At 40.8% G+C, this 21,495-nt stretch overlaps 1 protein-coding gene across 2 annotated transcripts in view; it reads right to left on the bottom strand.

The window, feature by feature from the left end:
- Positions 1 to 5,400: 5,400 nt before the first annotated feature.
- The window catches only part of LOC138567407 (lipopolysaccharide-induced tumor necrosis factor-alpha factor homolog), a 227,460-nt gene continuing 211,365 nt past the window's right edge, over positions 5,401 to 21,495 (bottom strand). Inside the window, exon 8 of one of the 2 annotated variants that reach the window (XM_069645581.1) lies at positions 5,401 to 5,721. The gene's annotated coding sequence lies outside the window, so the exon portion shown is untranslated. The remainder of the gene's footprint in view (positions 5,722 to 21,495) is intronic. The other variant, XM_069645582.1, reaches the window with a different exon arrangement.

Here is a 21,495-nt window from a genome sequence, read left to right as displayed (position 1 = left end):
CCTATAAATAATGGTTTTGAAGAGATTAATGGTTGGTTCTTAATTTCACACGTCAACCCAAATGGAAAATCCTATGTCTCAGATGTAATGGCATTGGTGTTCTGATCCTTACATGTTCTATTCTTATGCTGACCATAAGGGTTTTTATTGCTAACGTTGTTGGTACTTTTGAGAAGGGGAGCCTCACTCTGACATCAAGCCATTAGGTATTCAGGTATCAGGGATATCTCACCCGCCGAAGAAGAGTACCGTGACTCTCCTAACGGAACCCACCTATTCCCTTGGGGGGCTTCTCCCAGGTGATCCACCCGGCTAATACCACCCAAAGGGTTAAAATCAGGTAGCGCCTGACTTCCCCTGGCCACAGTTCCCAAAGGCAAATTGCATGGGGGATTTCACTGGTGGTATGATTCAGATGGTAAAACACATAGGTCACGCCTTAACATTCTTTAATCTCCCAGCACATTAACAGGAGCTGAAAGCAGCACAAAGCATGTCTGTGATTATTGAACACATTTTGGGGAACAGAAATTGGCATGCAAAGTGACAGAGCCTTTACTTTGTGCGACTGATGCTTCTTTGGGAATATGTGCACACCTTCAGCACCACTCATGGATTCATTCTGTGACAAAATGCAAGATAAAGTCATGGAGAGAGCTGGTGAGTCGCTGTGAATTATTAAAGGGCTGTTCTAGTGGCCTCTGCAAAGCAGAACAAATAAAGTAACCCAGTAGACTAGCTGAAACTGTAATTGGCAACCAAGAATAGCTATTAGGCCTTTTTTGTCAGTTTTGCCCCTACGCCCCAAAAGCATCAGGTTACATTACACATAAGAAATATAAGGCCCTAACACTGGCCTAATAACATAAGTGCCTGTTGAGGAGGTCTGTGTGTAACCTCCATGTTGCATATTTAATTCCCTGCAGGGCTCACTCAGCCTTTAATCCTCCACAAAGTACACGCTATAGATCATGAATTGCTTTGCTTGTTGAGGCATTTAGCAAGCGAATGTGATTAGCAGGCAATATGGATTATATTTCCATGTGTCTGAATCCTGATCTTGCTACTGTTGGCACACACTTCTTAGTATGCTACTGAAGATGCTCACTCCCCACATTACCAATAGAAACTCAGAGTAAAGGACACATCCCAGTAGCGAATGAGACCAAGAGATTGGTTTTTGAGAATCAGCAAAAGTATATATAAGATTCAGCATCCAGAGAACTATGCTGCCCTGAGAGCGCTCTGGCAAACAATACATATACATTATGTTGGTGGGGGCTGTCAGCGCTCGCTGTGTGCGTGGAGCTGCAAAGGGGAGAGGAGACTTTGCACTGTCAGAATGTGGCCTAGTCAAAAGATGGAGTCGAGGGTACACAAAATGGAGTTCAAGTGTGTCTTGCAATAGCCCCCCCCCTGCTTATGCTGGGGCCTTATCCCTTATGGCTGCAGAAAGGCAACGGGGACGTTCCCCACTAGTACAAGAGCAAGTGGTCCCTTTCGAGTAAAATGTCTGGGGGGGGGGTCTCAACCAGCCCCTTCCTTCCTTACAGTAGTTAATTTCTCATCCTGTTTTATTTCACTGGCAAAGTTAGCTCTCCGGGGGAGTAGTAGTGTATTGGTTACATTAGGTGTCCCTTTGGTGGGACGTAAAGGTGTTATGCCAATAAGCTTGGCTGAACAATAGATACAATCATTCCTCTATGCCCATTACGCACACCCATGTTTTACATTTGCAGCAGTAGGGTATCACAACTGTCTTTGCATACATGTCCGTACCAGCTATACTCAATACAAGTTGTTTTAAAATGTACCCTTGCGTAGGTCAGAGTAGCTTACCATCATTAGAATCTACAACCAAAGGCTTTAAAGATAATTTTGTGTGAAGCTGGTCAGTAAACTGCTTGTTTTGGACCCCATTTTTACAAAATGTTTGCGGAGGGGAGAGACCCCACCATGCCTCCCTGAATCCCCTTTATAGGGACTGGGCTTGTTCACTCGCACATTTAGGGCCATGCATTTATGCCCCACCACTTCACATACTCACCAGCCACCACTGGCTTGTACACCTTTAGTTATTGGTCCAGCCCGTTTTCATACCCTTCCAATGCATAGGAGGAGCACGAACAAGAGTTTTGCAACCACGCCTCTCTTTCCTCCTCCGTCTTGGTAGATCACAGGATATTACACCTGCATTCAATTTTTAGGTACATGTTAAAAAAAGGATTCCCATGAATTCAACCGCAAATTAGCACTAGCTAATAAGCCAACAGATTCCATAGGAATCCATAAGCAAACGCTAACGCAGTCTGCAAAGAGTAATTTGCAGGTGGCATTTACTCTTCTGCAAAGTGGAGAGTAAATATGGAGAGTAAAAGTAATTTCGCCTGTTTTACACTATGCTTTGTACATGTTTGAAGTTACATGCAGGGGACCAGCAGCACATAGGTGCAAGTGTTTATGGTCTCTTTCTTGTAAGTGGATTATGTTAGAAAAGGACCCTCAGTAATATTTTGAATAAGCTAAGAAGAAAAGCTTTGCATGCAGGGATGAAATTTGAGACTCATAAGTCAATGTAGAATCAATATTGTTATGTGGTTGCAGATGGCAATTTATTTCACAGCATGTACATGTATTTGATTTGATGAAACAGACTACTCTGGATGCGTTGAATCAGAAGCTGAAATATTAATTAAATTAATCAATAGGTACATTTTACAACACTACAGTACAATCGTTTTTAAATAAACATTCCTCCCAACATAATTGATTAGGTACCAAATAAAGAAGGACTCATGAACTAGCCATGAGGATATGAATGGGTCATCAAGGGTGGACAGCGCATGGCCTCCCTTAAATGTGCCCATGTTTCCTTCTAGCTTTCCCACCTATAGAACCTGGCCGTTCAGAGGTCAGGGGAGTGTAAAGAGGGGCTTTGCATGCTGTGTTTTCTTGGGCATGGTTTATACATGCCTTGGCTCACCCTGAACTGTGGACAGCTAAGGCGTCTGACCACAGCTAAGCCATAGACATTCTTGGTGTTCTTAAGCACTTTCCATACAGGTCTCGGGTGGGCTTTGTTAACCATGACATAAAGAAATGAGGAAACTCAAAAATATGAGGGTATGTGTGCTTGCTTTTCAGGGAGCACTTTCAAAATGAGCAAATTCTGATGTCTGTTTTACAACCCCTTCCAAATGTTGTTGGGGGGTTCTAGGCAAGTGATTAGAAGAGCTTTGCAGTCGTGTGTTCTTGGGGATGCCTTCAAAATGCCCTGTTCACCATGCAGTGAGTAGATTCCAGACATGCCCCCTGGCACAGCAAACACCTCTTCTCCAGCTATCTCTCCTTTCGGTGCTGCACCCCATATAATACAGATGATGCCCATGATAAATTTGGTCCAATTGTACACATAGCTCTTCCTCATTCTCATGCCTTCCTAAGCAACTTGTCTATCCCTCGCTGTCAATTCAACTATTTACTTTGACTTTGCTCCTCGCTACCTCTACTGAATTTTCAGTTGTACACCTCATTTGCCTCCTTAGCCATCTTCAACACCACCCTCTACTTCTCTCCTCACATCTCTGACATGTCTAAAATGTCAAACTAATTAGCTGCACCTCCTCAGAGGTATTATTCCTTTTCTCATTTTCCCCCAGAAGCTCACTGTCTCCAGAGCTCTGGTTCGCTCTAGCTGGACTATTGTAGCAGCCTCTTTCTAAATCTTCCTGCCTCTTCAACCTTTACAACTTATCCAGAACAGGAGTGCGCAACTTGTCCTTGGCCTCAAGCCCAGAGAACTTATCTCTCCAGCACTGAAATCTCTTCACTGGTTCTCCGTGGCTGCAAGGATCAACTTCAAGACCCTCTGAATTGTCCACAAGGCTTTCTGGGGCCTGGGACTGCTCTACCTCCAACTTTCTCTTCCAAACATCTTCCTTCTCGAGCTCTCCCATCATTCACCTCCAATTCTCTGAGGGTCATGCACTTCTCCAAGCAGAGAGTTGGGGGCAGATCCATCTCCTTGGCTGGGGCATTCCTCTGGAACAGCCCCCCTGCCTCTCTCAAACTTGAGCAGAACCACCTCCGGTTCCGGAAGCAACTCAAGACCTTCCTTTTTGCTTCCGCTTTCTCTCTTCCTCTCCCCTGATAATGCACCTAACTGCTCCACGCACTGGTCACCCTCAGAACTCAGGCCCAGGCTCCTGCAGGTCCAGTCTCCCTCACACTGCCTCCGGGCTCCCTAGCACTTAAGGGTCTGTACATGCAACCCTACAGTCCCTTCTCTTTGCACTTATGAGCCACCAGCTGGCTGCACTTGTGAGTTAATTGCATTTTCCCTTCCCCTCCCCCCTTGCATTCTCCCCTTCCCTCTTCCCCGCATTGCACGATCTGAATGACACAAGGCCTAGTAAAATCATTATTTTGTCCTCCCTTGTTTCCCGTTCCTTGTCTTGTCGCGCCTAGAAACACAGGCACGTTATAAATGCCACCTCATATCATCTCTGACAGGTAAACGCGCTTTGTTGCCATGAACTATGGCAGTAGGCGCTTTACAAATACAAGAAGACATAACATAGCACAAGATGCAATTTCAAAACTTACATAATTAAATTGTTTTCTTTGACAATGTTTGAGAAAAAAGTTATTTGGTTGAAATACTATTGTCAGTAAGACATCAATGAAAAGTGGTGAGAGATCATTAGGGAGTGGCATAAGCTGTCATTCCTGCCACACATTGAGAGGGAGAATGGGTGGAGGAGCAAGCACTGAGCAAGGGAATGGATCTTAAGGTATTTCAAAGGGAATAGAATTGCAGCCAGCAGGCTTCAGAACATTAACCATTGAAAACCTGCAAAAGGTGCAGGCTGTACTTAAGCACTCTTTCTGCTGTGTTTTCTTAACCTCTTTAAATCTGATTTGTCATCAGTGCCCATTATATTGGAGGTTATTCATTTCAATATAACCGTTTTCTCAGGTTGATGAATCGTGTCCATGGCAACTGCATTCACATATGTGTTTCACTTAATATCATCACTTTTTGACTTTTCATTCTTAATTCTATAAAGAGTATTGATTGTGTGTTTTTTTTAAATCTGAAATTTTCTTTTTTGCGTCAACACTGATTTGACACCCTCTTTATGGTCACGGAAGGGGTCTGCAACCTTTGGCCAGATTTCTGCACTACAGACACCATCTGGAAAACATGTCTACTTAGAGCCCCTGTTTTGTCATTAGGAAAAGACTGGACGATGGGATAATGCCAAAATACCACAGCATATGCATGCTTTTCCAGCTTAATATCTCTTGGTCTTCATATTCCCATATTACATCAATCGAGCATCCATTTTGATTTCACCTCTTTGTTCAAGGACTACAAAATGACCAGCTTTACAAAAATGAAAATAATCTAAAAGTACATTTATTGTTTGTAACTCTTGATTTCCTTGCCCTTCCACCAGGGTCCTTTTGCAAAAAGGTCTCTAACATTCTGGACAATTTATTCTTACTTCTTTACAAATACAATCAATAAAGCAAAAACAGATTACAGATACAAGCACGTGGTTATCATATATATATACTCATGTTCAGCAAATAATAAATGTGCTTTTTCTGCTGATTTTCTGTAAAAAAGACAATGTGCAGTAGTCGTGCTTGAGTGTGTTCCATGTCTTTACCCGACGTATAGGTCCCGATGAGTATGTGAAAAGCTTCTTGCACCTAAATAAGAAGTAAACAAGTATTAGTTAAAGATTGTCATGATTATTTTCACGTTCTGGATGATTCAAGGATTGTTCACATTTCTGCAAAAGTTGTGCTGGGAATGTTGAAATAATTAGTGATGCTATGGTGAAGTCACACATTAAATCAATGATAACATTGAACCAAGCATGTGCATTGCAGAGCTTTGAAAATAGTCAATTTGCCAAATCGAACTTTATTTCGGATATTACGCTCATTAAAAAAATATTTATTTTCCACCAGTGCATTCAATTATTGTATCAACAGATAATAATAATAATAATACATGCTGTGTTGTTTATTTTTGGTTGGAATTCTGTAAAATCATGATGGCTAGAAAAATAAAATAATTCAAGAAAACTGGCAAATACCTCTTTCTGTAGAAGCTCTGGGAATCAGTTTATCGTGTGTCCACAAATGAACAAAACACAATGTGAGGAAAATATAGCATTGATGTAGGATCATAAGCACTTCTAAAAATACAGCCACTTGCCAATATTTATTTAGCTGTGCGGAAATGCACAATATAATTGTTTTACTTGAGGTAAGTATCTAGATACTCTGTTTCTCCATTACATATAGGAAATTATGTACAATATCCTGGCACTTTTATTTACTGAAAGTACCTGTATAATCTAATTTCAAGAGCAATAAGGTAAGTTAGAAAAGGGAGAGAACAATCCGGGAGATATTTGTTCACTAGCAGAATTCTGCAAATAGGGTGAAAAAGAAAATCCAGGTGTTTCTCTAAGGCATGCGTTGCCTGTGATTTCAGCACATGATTTCAAGGTTTCAAAGAGAGAGGATGAGGGTAGCAGCATGGAAGTTAAGTAAGAAGAGGTTGCAGCTCGCTGCGGTAAAAGGAGTTGCCTAGTGGTACCTCAACTATATCACTATGCATTCCTTTAAAGAATACAGGTAGCAGATTACATTATACATGGCCATTAGATGTTCCGAAGCCAGACCTGATAACACTCTAATCTTGGATGAGTGATAACAGTTCAAATAAAGAAATGGTGTGACGTGTCTGCTTAAAGGATTTAAGTGTCTACTGAGCAGTTTGTGTAGAAAAGGAATTCCCACAACTTTTCTATCACTTAATACGTTTAGCATTTAACTCCTCTGTACTCTCTTCATATTCAATTCAGAACTTTAGTCCAGACTGCGCTCATTAATTCAAGGTTTCCAATTGCCCAGAGCACACTTTTTAGTGTGTTCTGATGCTCTGCTGTCATATTGAGTATGTCTTCTTCATATGTATGCCTTCATCGCATTCCCTTATTCCACGCTCGGCCAAGTTTGAAATGATTGAGCATATTTTAACCTTCACACAAGTGGTGTTGTTTTTATACCCTGTTACCATTAAGCCAACTAGGTACTAAGAGATGCTGAATTAAAATGACAATGCCATTTGCCCAAAAATACCCTTTTCTCTCAAATTGTCTGTTTGTAGCAGGTTAATTCTTTGGGCTGTCTTGGAGTCAAATTTGTGGCAAAACGTTACTGGACATTGCATGTTGTTACAGCAAGAATTGTGACGTCCCATCAAACCTAAAAGAGTTATCAAAATCTTCAAGAGGAAGACTGGCAGAGGCCCAGTGAAATATGTCATTTTTGTACAAAACTGCAAATGTTTTAGGCATGTAATTAGCAATTCTGCATGTGTTTTCTTCAAAAATTGGCAAGCGGGGCATGCATTTGGAAAAAATTATTCCAGATTCCCCTAAGAGGCAGATGAGAACAGCCATTCTCCCTACATAGGCATCCTTCTCTGAACTGAAGTGTTGTTACAGTAGACCAGTCTGTTTCTTTGCTGACTCCTAGGGCTGGGGAGGCTGTGGTTTGATTGAGAACTTGCCCTGATTTCTTGAAAGCTTCCTGGATGCTAATGTGCATCAAGTCTTTGTGCGGGCCTGTTATCTCTCTAGTCAAAGGGAACAAAAGAGCCACTGGATAAATCATTGGTAGTTGAATCAGAGTAGTAAACCCACTATTAGTTCAGTTATTTTCAGGAATTGGCTTGACTAGCTCACTACATGTTCGCAGGAAAGGAGGAGCTTTAATCATTAGACATCCACGGAGCGGATAGCATAGTGCATAGCAGAGTGTTTGGTGAGAGACAGAGCAATACCGTCTGTCTTTTTTCAGCGGCGAGAGGTGCAGAGTCTGTTTTCAGTACAGACTCGAAAGGAGGAGCTTTAATCACCAGACATCCGCAGAGCGCAGAGCGGTGTGCATAGCAGAATGTTTGGTGTTTTGTATTTTGGGATTTCGATGAGACAGCTTGAGACGCCCCCTCATCGAAGGCAGTCCAGACAAAAAGATGGGATCATCATATGTCTTATTAGTAATACTGTCGATAAGTGCATGCGTGGTTCCAGATAATTACACAGTAAGGCTACCTAGAGAACGAATACGCCCACTGCTGACTTACAATCTAGAATCTAAAACAAAGAATTTCAGTGCTAATATGCGAGGCAAAGGCAAAACTAAATGCTACAATATGAGAAGTGTGGAATTGGAGGACGAACAAGCTCATAAAGAGAGAGAGGAAAACGAACACGTAGGTGGCGAAACTGAAATCTAAAATAACGAACTACTTCCTGACCAAAGCAGCAAATTTATATAGTCAAGTGGTTGCTAAATGCGAATTAATGCAGGATAATACGAGCAGGAATAAGACTAGTGTGGACATACTCGACCATGAGATGGAATTAGAGGTGAGCACCCCCTTGATATGTGTGTATTAGCCTGGAAAATAAAATCAGAGCGGCTGAAGGTGTTGATGAGTGGCTAATTTTAACCCCCGCTATTTTTAAAACACAGCAAGTCAAAACATACTCCATTCCTGATGCAGATATTGAGAATGACAGACAAAGAGGAAAGCGCGAACGGCATGAATGACTCAACACTGCTACCAGAAGATCATATGACCTAGTTGGCAGCACTGAATATTGTCCTTCAATCATTTATACGGTCATATGACATCATCAACATCGAAGTCAAAACTAACACGAAGATGCATATTGACATTAAAAGCTATTTAGAAAACTCTAGACAAGGCGCAATGATCCATGGAAACAAAGTCCCCCCAAACGGAGGAGATATGCCTACGAAGGAGATCAAGGAAAGACACCTGAAAACGTAGACAGAAAGTAATCTACTGTTGCCCAGACCTCACGTTGGGAGCCGGAGTGAACAGAATATGCCAATGACAAAAAAGTCAAAGAATGTAAAAAAGGGGGCAAAACTCCCAAACAAAGGATCATGTACTTTTTTGAAGAAAATGTGGAAAGCAGCAAACTCAAGAGTGAGAAGTGACTCAGAAGATGTGATGGTTGTCAAAGAGTCAGTGCCAAAGGTGGTCCAAGGTAATACACACAGTCAGAGGCTGCAGCATGTTGAATGCCCAGTGGGGCAACCTTAGAAAAGATCTGAGAAAGGAAAAATAACCGCAGTTTATCCAAAGATCGGTCTATTGAAGGAAATGAGGAGGAGAGGATGACACGGGTACTAAGGAATGCGCAATCAGGAGGGGAGTCATCAAGTATAGGAATTAAGAACCAGTCTCTTGACAACAATCCGGATAAGAATCCAGTGAGAACATGGAGAGATGCACGCAAAGATCTTAGCAGCATGGACCCTATAAAAAAAAGAAGAGTGAGATGTTGACCAAGCGGTCAAGGCTGCGTCTGATCATTTTCGAATCAGCATTCGAAGAGGATAGGAACATACCACTGAACAGGAGCAGTATTTTAGAGCTGGGAGCTTCCTTGCCTTCACTAAAAAATATCTCCTGGGCAGATCTGAGTTTTGTGCACATGTTTGATCTCTCCCGACTAGGGAAATGTGCTGTAAATTTCTCAGCTAAACTGGTAGAATCTATGGTAAATGATTGTCAAGAAGAATTATTGCTGAATGGATTTGAGACCTATTATGCTAAAGACAAAGAGTCAGAATGGGGACACAAGGGGACACACTTCCTTCTTGCATGCGGACCTAAATGGGTTGTTTCATGATGCTGAAATTCTTCCTCTCTAGGAAACATGGTGAAGGAAGAAACCAGTATTTAATGGTATATGATGAATGCCAAAAACACAAAAAAAGGTCCCAAAGGGCGACTAGTAGGAGGTTTGATTTTGGCCATACGAGCTCGGAACTCAAGAACAATTCAAGATGTAAAAACCTGTTATGATGGGCTACTAGTAACCAGAATGACCGATAAGTTTGATGGGAAAGCACATACAACACTCATATTTAATATCTATTTCAATTACCCTGGTAGATGGAGGTATTGAGAAAATAATGAATGAGTTAAAGAACATCTTAATAGACTGGCAAAAGAAAAGGGGTGATATATTTATGGGAGGTGTTTTTATTTTTAAGCGTAATGTGACTGAAACAGAGATGCAAGATTTGGATAGGCTAGAACTAGGTGAGGTGAGGATGCTATCCTAGAGAAAGGCAAACAGCGGGCACAAAAGTTTGTCTGGATGACAAATGGGCCAATTATGATAGGGAAATGGTGAAGAGAAGAGGTCTGTTGAGAGCAGAGATAAGGGCAGTGAAGAAGAATATACTAAAAAGTGAAGAGCTTAAGAAGATAGACTTCAAATCACTAAAACAAAAGTATTGATTATAGTTGAAACATCATAAACACAATAATATATACAAAATATTCAAAATACAATGTCCAGCCTAAATAAAAAGGACTCAAGGGCCGTTTGGTGGACCTTAAATATAGGAGGTTCTACACAGACCTCTTCTATAGTAACTGGGGTGTCAGAGCATGATTGGGTTAACTTCTTGAAGGATACATTTGGTGGAGATGAAGGAACGGTAAAGATAAGTGTTGATCCTGCAGGAAAACTGCCAAAGTAGGACCACCACTTTGACACTAAAGAGATAGAATCTGTGATCAGGAAGCTCAATAACTCTCAAGCAAGTGGACCAGATGGAGTGACCAATAGGTTAATGAAAAACAACTCTAGATTATGGGACACAATGTTGGGTAATCTATTTGCACATATATAGCCAATGCTGGTATCTGTCCAGAGTCTGCAATCATAATTACAATATATAAAACAGGAGACAGAGAACTACCAAGGAACTATTGCCACATCTCTTTAGTGGACAAAACCTCAAAGGTGTTTGCCTATTTGATACTCCAAGACCTTCAAAACTGGGCAGAAAGGTCAAACCACTTGCACACCCTACAAACTATGTTTAGGAAGGGTGTAGGAACCATGGAGAGTGGTGTGACACTTCATGCCAGCATCTCCAAAGTTGATGGTAGAGAACCAAAAAACATATACATAGCAGCCATTGATTTATCTGCAGCATTCAATACCATTGACTTATCTCACCTGTGGGAAAAGTTAGAGAGTTGCGGTATTGATAAAGGCTTACTTGGAATGATATGCATTCTATACTCTGAAAATAACATGAAAGTGATGTTGAGTACCAATGGAGAGCTGTTTAGAAATGTTCGCATACCAAGAGGGTTACGCCATGGCTGTGTTATTTCAGCCACTTTGTTTCACTTATACCTATGTGATATGTGAGAAGAGGCAAGAAAGTGGGAAGGGTATGCACCGCCCTCGACAGATTTAAGAGTAGGGTGCATAGCATATGCTGATGACTTAGCGATGATAGATTACACTCCTGCAGGCCTACAGCGATGTTTAACTGGCATGGTGAATTACCTAGCTTGTAACCATTTAACGTTGAATCCAGCAAAATCCAACATAATAACCTGTATTAAGAGGAAAATAAAAACACACTATACATGGAAGATAAATGATGCACCTATCACAATGGTGGAATGCATACGTTATCTCAGATATGTTGTCTCCTACAAACAATAGAAAAGAATTTAAGAAAATAAAAACAAAGAGAAGATAGGACCTTGTATATCATTGTTAAAGGCAGTCAAACGCGGGTTTTGTGCTTTCTCACTGTTGCCGATGACAGAGTTCTATAGAGCAAAAACATCAGTGAAAGTGTCATATGACTGTGAATTATTGAGCATTATGGATAGAGACGTCTTTATGGGAAGGCAAAAGGGGCACTTGCCCAAGAACCCCACCTTTGAGGGGGGGGCCCACAAGGCTGTATGATTTTTAGAAACCAGTTTCCGTTGTTGACCAAACATAAATGGCACACGTTAGGATATGTTATGGGCTGCTGCTAAGGCTAAACCTATTTATTGCCTGTCTGTTGTTGACAATACCATTCTGCTCTGATTAATTCATCCTTTAATGCCTATTGATCTTGTGCAACAGCCAAAGTTGAAATGCTCATTGATACATTTGAGTGTTGCGATGGTGCAGAAGATAGCTCAGCGTGTTAAGCACTCATTGCTGAGATCTGTGTTCGTAGGCATGATTACAAATCCTCATTCTAGCCAGGCTGACTCCGTCTTTCCTATGTCTTGAGTTGATAAACCTGCATTTACATGTACTTGGCTTTGTAGCACATCAGGTGCTATTATCAGCAATGTACCTAAACCAGATAGCGGTTGTTAAAAAACAAAAAGCATCAGTATGGTAAAGGTCTAGAAATCAGAAATCGGTTTCTTCAGACAGGCGGTTGTAAAACCCAGGCAGCCACCCCTAATGAGTAGCATGAAGTGTTAATTCAAGAGTGTGAAACCAAGGCGTTCATTCTCGTATCCTGGCTTTGTCAGCAGGTGATACAGTCATCTTGGACAAATCATTTTAAATAACTGACAGTACTGTGCTGTCTTCTGTGGAAAGATTTGCCATATTACATGCTGGTAGAATCGTTTAGCCCATTACCTGATCTTTTATATAGGTCATTTGAGTGGAAGGGGTTCTACACGGAAGAAAACGGACCAGATATTGAAGGCCTCTGGCAAGCATCTTTTAAAGTCTGCTCAATTGACACAAAAAACGGTTTGCTTTTTTGAACAATGCAAAGGTTTGTCTGTGCGTTTATAAATAAATAACAATTTCACAATCCTGTGTTTTGGGAATATTTAAAGCTTTAAATTACAAAAGGGAAACCCAGATAAAATCTTTTAAGATCACATCAATTATTATGCTGATACTTACTTAAATACTTTCCTTGATGATGGAGGAAATTAAAGTAGAATCAGCCCAATTTTTCATTATACGCTTCTAACAAAAAGTAGGTTAAAAAAAACTGTCGTGTTGGGTAATGTGACTTGTGTACTTTCTCAGTTGCTTGTATAAAATTAGATTATTTTGGTTCATGGTAAGATCTGGAAAAGAAACTAGCAGACATTGCAGAATGGGCATGAATCCCAACATCTCTGCTTAACCATTGTGTGATCCTCATCTCATTTAATCTCATGCTGCCTAATTTGTCAAAATTACCAGTCCCCAAACCTTTCAAAAATGTCACTGCTCAGAGTGATTTTGTTCTCAGGGTATGGTCTTCAAAAAAGCCTCATACATGCTTTCAATGGCTACTGTGTTACTTCCCCTATAATAATAGTGAACATTTATATATTGCACACCACAACCATTTGTTTCTTTGCTCTCCAATGGTAACACTTCTTGAAAAATATGCCTTTCTAATCTCTGTCTGTCTGGACACGGACACCTTCCTAGTAGCTTCTAATCTTCATCCAGTATTTATACAATAGTAGGTGTGCTTTCTCCTTGCTTCCAGTTGGTCTCTTGTATACATGCTTGATCTATTTTGCATTCTGTGAGGCAACTAATCTAAGCAGTCTGTCTATTCTGGATTATGTGCACCTTTTTCATGGGATCTGTGTCCTGCATTCATTCTATGGGTATTGTACAAAAATGTCACCCTCATTTGTGCGCCCCGCAGTCACTGCGACTTTGGAGGCGCACAAAATGAGGGTGACATTTACTGCGTCCAAGCAGAGCGGGGGTTGCAGGGGTGTTCCCCGCTCTACCTGGGTGCAGTAACGGGGGTCAGGGGTTGCAGGGGTGTCCCCCGCTTACCATTTCAGAAAGAGGGGGACACGTAAGAAAAAAAAAAGAAAAATAACAGCACCCTGCAGCACAAGGTCTAACCCACGTTAGTTGGTAGAGCTGACGCTGCAGGGATCGCAGGTGGCTGGTGGCACGCTTCTGTGTGTGCTGCCCTAAAGGTGAGTGGAGTGGGGGGATTGGGAAGGGTAATGTAGGCCGGAGGAAGCAGGCACAGTGATCCATGTGATCACTGCGCTGCGCCGTAACTTGTGACGGCATTTTCGGCCGTCGCAGTTACCGGGGCGCAGTGATCACATAGATCCATTCTATGGCCCTGTATACCTTCCTTGTGGCTGCCATTGATGAACATTGTCCTTTACCAATGCTAGAACACACATACCCTTATTGTGGACTGCTAATGTTTCCCTTGAAATGCTACTTCTTTATCATTCTGATTACCGCAAGAATCAAGAGGGTTGTGGGTACTGAAAGGTAGTACCTATGCTTATTTTGTTTTGCGAGGTACCATATCAAGCTGTGGGTGGTGATTGTGATGGGAGATGCAACCAGACAGTCAGATCCCTTAATTCTTTTGGTTTGGTGGAGGTGGCCCCACAGGTGTCTGCGCCCCAGGCCCCAAAAGGGCTTAAGATGGCCCTGATTACGGATAGGAAATGTCTAGATAGAACGGAAAGAAGGATCCTGAAAAGTGTGCTGGGTCTCCCACGCTCGGTCCCAGTGAGTGTTATTCGGGCAGAACTGGACTTGATTTCATGGTGGGCTCAATGATGAAACAAATATTATACCACTACTTCAAACTGTCTAGAGCAGTGAAACCTCACATGGATTTGTATCTGTATAAAATGATGCAAAATGAGCAGAACCCATTCTTATGCACATTTAAGAAAAAATGCGACTGCTTTATGGAACAGCTTGGTATCAGTGAAATTGTTGCAGAGAAATCACTAAAGGTAAAAATAAAAAGATGGGACATTATTGCTGACATGCAAGATCTAACCAGGCTAAAACTATATAGAGGAAGGTATCTAGAATATATAACGGTGTGTGAGGTTACATTGTACATACAAAAGAATTCCATCAGCCAAATATAGAGGCTGCTATTTAAAATGTAACTGTCTGCCTATGCTTGAAGTAATAGCACCCAAACTGGGGATCACGGAAGAACTAAGAAACTGAAGACTGTGTGGTGAAGAGCTTGAATCACTAAAACACTTAGTAATGCGATGTTCCGAGATGATGCGGGTGAGGATTGCCCACTTTGGTGATTTTAAAAATGCTTCGTCTGCAATTATATCATCTGAATTCTGGCATAGGCTAATGACGACCTCACACTTATCACTCACGCAAACATTAGTGAAATTCCTGATGACAAACTTCGCCAGTATTGATAGGGTCATGGATCAAGCCCAAATTGAAATAGAAGCAGTAAATGGGATTTAAATACCAAACTTTATTTTATTTGTCTTATGCTGATTATATGTGCATCATGATAACTCATTTCTGAATAGCGCTGGAGGAATCAGGGTCGGATTGGCCCCTCTGCCTTTCGGCCCGTGGCCAGGCCTAAATCGTCTCTGGAGAGTGGGGGCCTTTTTCTGGCCATGCCTGGGTCGGTTTGGAAGAAAAAAAAATTGAAATCTTTTTTTTTTTTTCTCTTTCAAAAAGCCTTTCATCCTTCTTAGGTCCATAAATGAGTACCAGCACTGGTTGGGTGATATTGTATGCATATTTGTTCTATAAAAAAGAGCTTAAGCGTAAGTGCTATAGAATAACATTATCATTTGGCCTTGGACATCTGCTTGGATTCAAAGTAATTTAGCGTACTTAGGAACAATGCTATTTGGTGCCACTTCCTGTTTTGTCAAGAGGTGAAAGGTCATGTTTAATCACTTCCCGGATGTCACTTTGGGGTGGGGTCAAATGACATCACTTCCGGTGATGTTATCAGAGGTCAAGGGTCGTGAGGCGAGGGGTGGGCCACTTTTCTTTGTGTGACCGGGCCTATTTCTTGTCCCAGTCCGACCCTGGGAGGAATGACAAATTAACAAAAGGATTGTAAAAGTTGTAAGAAAGATTTGAATTATTATGTTCTTTTTGTAATGAATTTTGATGATATGATGATGTGAATATGAGTTAATGTAAAAGTACCTTGTGTACTAAACCCATTTTACATTTTTTTAAAAAGTGTGTTTGTGGCGTAGTAGGATCCCCGGATAAAAAAAAAATACCATATGGCCTTTGTTTTAAAACAAATGCAGTTGTGGCTTACACATGTAGATTATAACAATGCACCAAAGTGGCTGCTTATAGAGAGAGCAATGGTTTGCCCTCTAACTCTTGCTGATTTCTACATCAAGGGAAAAATAGATTCATCAATTGTGCTAGTTTTAGCTTATCTGCCGGTATCTAAGAACGCATTTGTTTCCTTCTATTTTAAAACCCTCTCAGTTCATCTCACAATATATCTGGTTTAATTCATTAATAAAAGTTAATTGAAGATCTATTTTTGGAAACCATAACGCTCTCTGGGCATTAAGTATTTTAATCAGCTATTTATTCAGGGAGCTCCAGTGACCTTTAATAATTTTGCTGCTAAATCCCAGATACCGGTTTCATACATGCAGCAATATTGACTATTATGGGTGCAATTATGGAAAACTATGATTCACTGATATGTAAATGTATTACACCTAATGTAGAAAGAATGCAACACATGCAAAATCCTAACAATACGGCCTCCATGTTTTACAAAGCTCTTTCTGAAGTACCTTCCTCGGAAAATATTTGGGAGTGTCATTTTGCACGGCAGCAGGATTGCAATTTACCGGCTAGCCAACAGCATTGGCCTCCTGTGTGGAATAATATCGCCAAAGTTACCATGTCAGTTAGCCTACTTCAAACTTTATATTCATTTCATCATAGAGTTTTCATTACTCCTCTTCTACTCTTCAAATGTGGAGCTACACAGGGTGACAGATTTTGGAGTTGCCTACACACTCAGGGCTCTTTTAAACATATGTTTGCTGAATGCAAGCATGTTCAATCAATTTGGAATAGCGTGTGCAATACATTTAAGCTTGTTTTTAACATGCAACAAGATTTTTGTTTTCAATGTCTTTTCCTGGGTAGTGCAATGTTACAAGAAGTTCTGCATAAGAATGGATGTTACCTGTTTGAGCTTCTTATTCTAGTGGCAATTCAAAATATAACGTCTAATTGGTTAAAGTTTGGTCGCCTTTATTATAAATTGTGTTGGAACTCCATTTGTAACATCCATAGTTTGGAAAGATGTAATGCTTCCACTTCTTTTCTAATACTAAAGCACAAGCTGAAGTGGCAGTTATTTCTAAGATTCTTAGCTAGTGTAACTCTAACTGATGAATAAAATAAATATCTGCACGTGGTTTTTCTGCAATTCTCTCCTCTCCCTTCCCCACCCCCTTTGTACATGTTTGTCTCTCTTTTTATTGTTTTGTTTCATTGTCTGTCATTCTAATTTACTTTTATAAAAATTCAAAGTTTCATATGCTTAGATTTAATTTCTATACTTGGCTTTTATATATTCTAATTTTCATTCTCGATTGCTGTTATTTCTCTCATCATAATTAAGCCTTAAAATACCTGTTGTAATTGCTATATGCCTTGTATGCTTTCTGTTGAAATAAAAAGATTTTTTTTTAAACGAAGGAAGACTGTTATATAAGAAGTATTAATAGTACAGCACCCAAAGAAGACCAAATTCTACATTTTGCTCAAGATAGAAAACCGCCTTTCACAACCACCAAGCAAGTGTACTGCATCTGAGGTACACTCCTAAATGGAATCCTAGTCTGCGTACACCTACTTCTTCCTGAAACCAGTAGTTATAACACAAGCCACGCTGTAAGCGAAAGGTATCGCAGATACCGTCAGTATTATCGAAGGCCTTCCCTATGGGTGAACAACTGCTACTAAGTTTGTGTATAGTTCAAATGTAACAAGCGCACTGCGCTCGTGCCCGGATATCGAATTCAAAGAATTCAAAAATCAAAGTCCAAATGCCATATAGGTATGATAAGTATCGTCATTATCTTTATTAATGCAAGATGTCAGCCGACACGTATTTTGACATTTGTTGTTATCAAGGCAATCGTCAACCAAACAAGGGCCAATTCTAGGAGTTAATCTTCCTTATTGTGTCTACTGCAAAGGGTTTGCCCAACATATGTAAAACCACATGTAAGTGCTTGCGCCAGCTAAATGCACTGTGAAGTTCAATATCCTACTCCTAAAGTCCAGTGGCCAGATGAAATGTCGTTATGCTGTTAAGCAATTATTATCTTCATAGCCTAATAAAAGGGCTGAATCCCTGCAAACCTGCCGCCGTCCCGCTACTAAGTTTGGATCTGGAATTGCTGATCACTTACACCCCTCAACAAGAATTAATTTGCATCATTACATTATATCTCAGTTCCAGGAATACATTTGCAGAAATTTAAAATGGGTTCATACACTGCTGTGGTGAGTTTACAGTTATTAGCACACCATCTTCATCCTTCATTCCATTGGAGGCTTACTTGGCAAGTCAGGCCAAGTCAAGTCTGTCAAGTCAAGTGGACTGCCTCTCCTACAGATCTCCTTCTGGTTCCCTATATTAAATCTACTTTCTATCTTCTGTCTTATCATTTAGCAGTTCTTTTCACTTCTTCTCTGTCTACTGGTATTTTTCCTGACATCTTTAAAAAGATCCACTCTTACTTCTCTTATCAAAAAGACTTTTCTTGATGCATATGATGTCTCTAATTATCATCTCATCTCCCTTCTTCCCCATATTTCTAAAGTCCTATAAAGAATTGTTCAGCTTTAACTTTCCTCCCATTGTCATGTTCATTCTCTTCTATCCCCTTTGCAGTCCAGCTTTCGTGCAGGGTATTTTACTGAGATCATTTTCTTAACTGTCATTTAATGAGGCACATCATCAGAAGTTCTATCCTGGTCGTATTGGATCTCAGTGCTGCCTTTGACACTATTGATCATTCTCTTAGGCTTCAAATATTGGATTCATTTGATATTTCTGATTTAGCGTTAGATTGGTTTTCTTTCTATCACCAGGCTCGCTCCTTTTCAATGTTTCCTGCCATGGCTTTTTTTCCTCATCCATATCTTTTTCTTTTGATGTCTTTTGAATATTAAACAACTTTCCATTGCTTTCCCTTGCTTTTTCCTTTGTGCAAACCCTTGGCCGCGTAATCAGCCAGTTTGAGTTTCATACTCATTTAGCTGATTATAGACATATCTTTATTTTGCTTTCCTTCCTTTACTGATTCTACTAAGTGCCAAGGGCGAGGTATCTCGTCCCTGGGATTACCTCCCCAGTGCCAAGGATGAGATAGCTCGTCCTTGGCACTTAAGAGGTTAATGAAGGAGAAAATGTTAGAAGGCTTTGCATGGTGAAATACTGAAATTACCAAAAAGGCCTTGGCACTGGGGGGGAAACTCATGGCAGTTAAAAGGTTAAATCATCAGCTGTCATCTTGTGTTCCTTCAATTGGACCTGGATATCAGCTAATTTTCTTAAAACTCAACACTAAAAAGACAGAAATTCTATTAAGTCATGCTTCTACCCTGGTCTACCCCCCTCATGTATTTCCTTTCCTCCTCGTCTGCTTCTTCGTTCTAATCACCCACGCAATCTTGGCTTTATTTTTCATTCTGCTCTCTCCTTTCATGGCCAAATTGTTTCCATAGTATGCACTCTTCATTTTCGGTTGTTTAATATTTGAAAAATGTGTCGTATTTTTTCTTTCCTCTCTACCAAACATCTGATTTAAATTCTAATTCTTTCTTGGTTGAATTACTGTTCTTCATTATATGTTGGGCTACCGATTCATGTGTTTAGACCTTTTCATTCAATTTGATATTTTTTTGTTTGCACCTAATTTAACCTAGGTTATTCAGTGAATATTTCTCCTTCCTGAGACCAACTTCAATGGTTTCCCTATTTCTGCTACTTTTCAATTCCACTTTCTTTGTCTTGATTTTAGGTGTCTTCATTCTCTTGCTCTGAATTAATTTCTGAATTAATTTAAAAGATGTGGGAACTAACAGTGGGTATTGTATGCCCACATTTCTCCGTAGGTTATTCTCCCCTCTATACAAGAAGCTATTTTTTTCATACAAGTATGGCCCCTGTTTAGTGGTGTCCACTTCTGCTCAAACCTCTTATTGAAATGCATGCTGATGAAAGGCGTCATTTCACCTGGGCCTAACAAACTCTGGAAAAAGGGCAAGCTCCTTGAGTATGTTTGGCATGGGAGATACATGGATGGAGTCAACGACATTCTTACCCTTTCTAGTTGGTGTTAGAGTCTTGAACTCCAATTTGCCTGGATTTTAGATTACTCTGCAGATGAGGTGGGCAATGAGGACTCCTTGCTTTACTGAAAAAGAACTTGAGTAATGGTTACAAGCAGCACTTTCACAATACTTCTGTTATCTTTGTCACCTACTCTGGCCATAACATGGACCCCAGGGTTTAGTGCCAGCCCTAACCTTTGAGTAATCCACCTGAAAATCCTACCCGTTTGCTGGATCTTGATGGCAGTCGAAACCAGTGTCCTACTCATAGCAGGGACTCCCAGTTTCTAACTGCTACCCAAATCTGGGCTGACAGCCCCTGATGTGACCCTGTGGGGTAACTTGGTCCAACTTTCAACCAAAACCACCTTTGCCGATGGAGGCTGCTGGCAGAGTGTAACCCTTGGTTTGAGTCTTGTTGATCCGAATTCTGCCACCATATGTCACTGTAGAGGGATCAACATACAATGCAAGAGTTTAAAAGAAGGTTCAAGCATCTTAATTATAACAAAAGAAACTAAGGGATTGGTTTTAACTGAGGACATCAAACAAGAAATCAATACAATAAAATAAAGAAAACTCTTTAGGACTGGGGTTCACAGTTCTTCCTGGTCTCCCTTACATCCGGCCTACTTGGTGGGAAAACAAAGAGTCATTCACTGACTGTGAAGTTATGAGCCCCCCCACCAATTATTTATTGTAAGTAGCTGTAGATGTCTTGCCTTTCATAGGGGTCAGCCTGGGTGCCTTGGGTCTTCTGAATGGTATTAGCCTAATTGTTTGTTTTTAATTGATCAAATGGTACATTTGACCGAATTCGGCTACCACCATTCGATTGATTATAAACAAACAATTAGGCTAATATATACCAAACATGTGGAGTGGTGGCTGTGGGGGTGTCCCCTGCTCCCTGTTTGGAATGTATTGGCCTTCAGGTGTTGCAGGGGTGTCCCCCGCTTCCTCAACATGGGAGGTGGGGGACCGAAAAAAAAGAAAGAAAAAGAAGAAAAAGGGACCCCGCGGCATCGGATCCCGACCCACGTTATAGGGACGGATTAGATGCTGCAGGGTGAAGGGGATGTGGCAACGAGCAAACAGGTAAGTAGGGGAGAGGGGTGGGGGTTAGGGGTTGGGACTTGCGCATTTTTGTTTAAGTTTGTTCGTCTGATGTTTGTTTGCATGCAAGCAGTTTTATTTCCAACAGTTCACCGCAAACAATTTTCAGATGAATAAACAGCCCCAAATCTTCTGTACAGGGGACAGGCATTAGATTCTATTATATCCTTTGCTGCATCGCCATTGGCCATGGTTTTCTTAGGCTTAAACCTCTGACAGGCTGTCAGTGACTTCCTGGTATCACTCTCCCATCACGTCCTGAGTCTCCCTAGTGGTCGGTGTCTAAACTGCTCTCTTTTATTTAATCTCTTTCACTGATCAACTTCCATTCAGGGATGTTGACTTAATA

This window comes from Ambystoma mexicanum, chromosome 2p (genome assembly GCF_040938575.1).
Source record: "Ambystoma mexicanum isolate Mex_15411 chromosome 2p, UKY_AmexF1_1, whole genome shotgun sequence".
Lineage (NCBI taxonomy): Eukaryota > Metazoa > Chordata > Amphibia > Caudata > Ambystomatidae > Ambystoma > Ambystoma mexicanum.
This window is presented reverse-complemented; position numbering and strand designations above follow the sequence as displayed.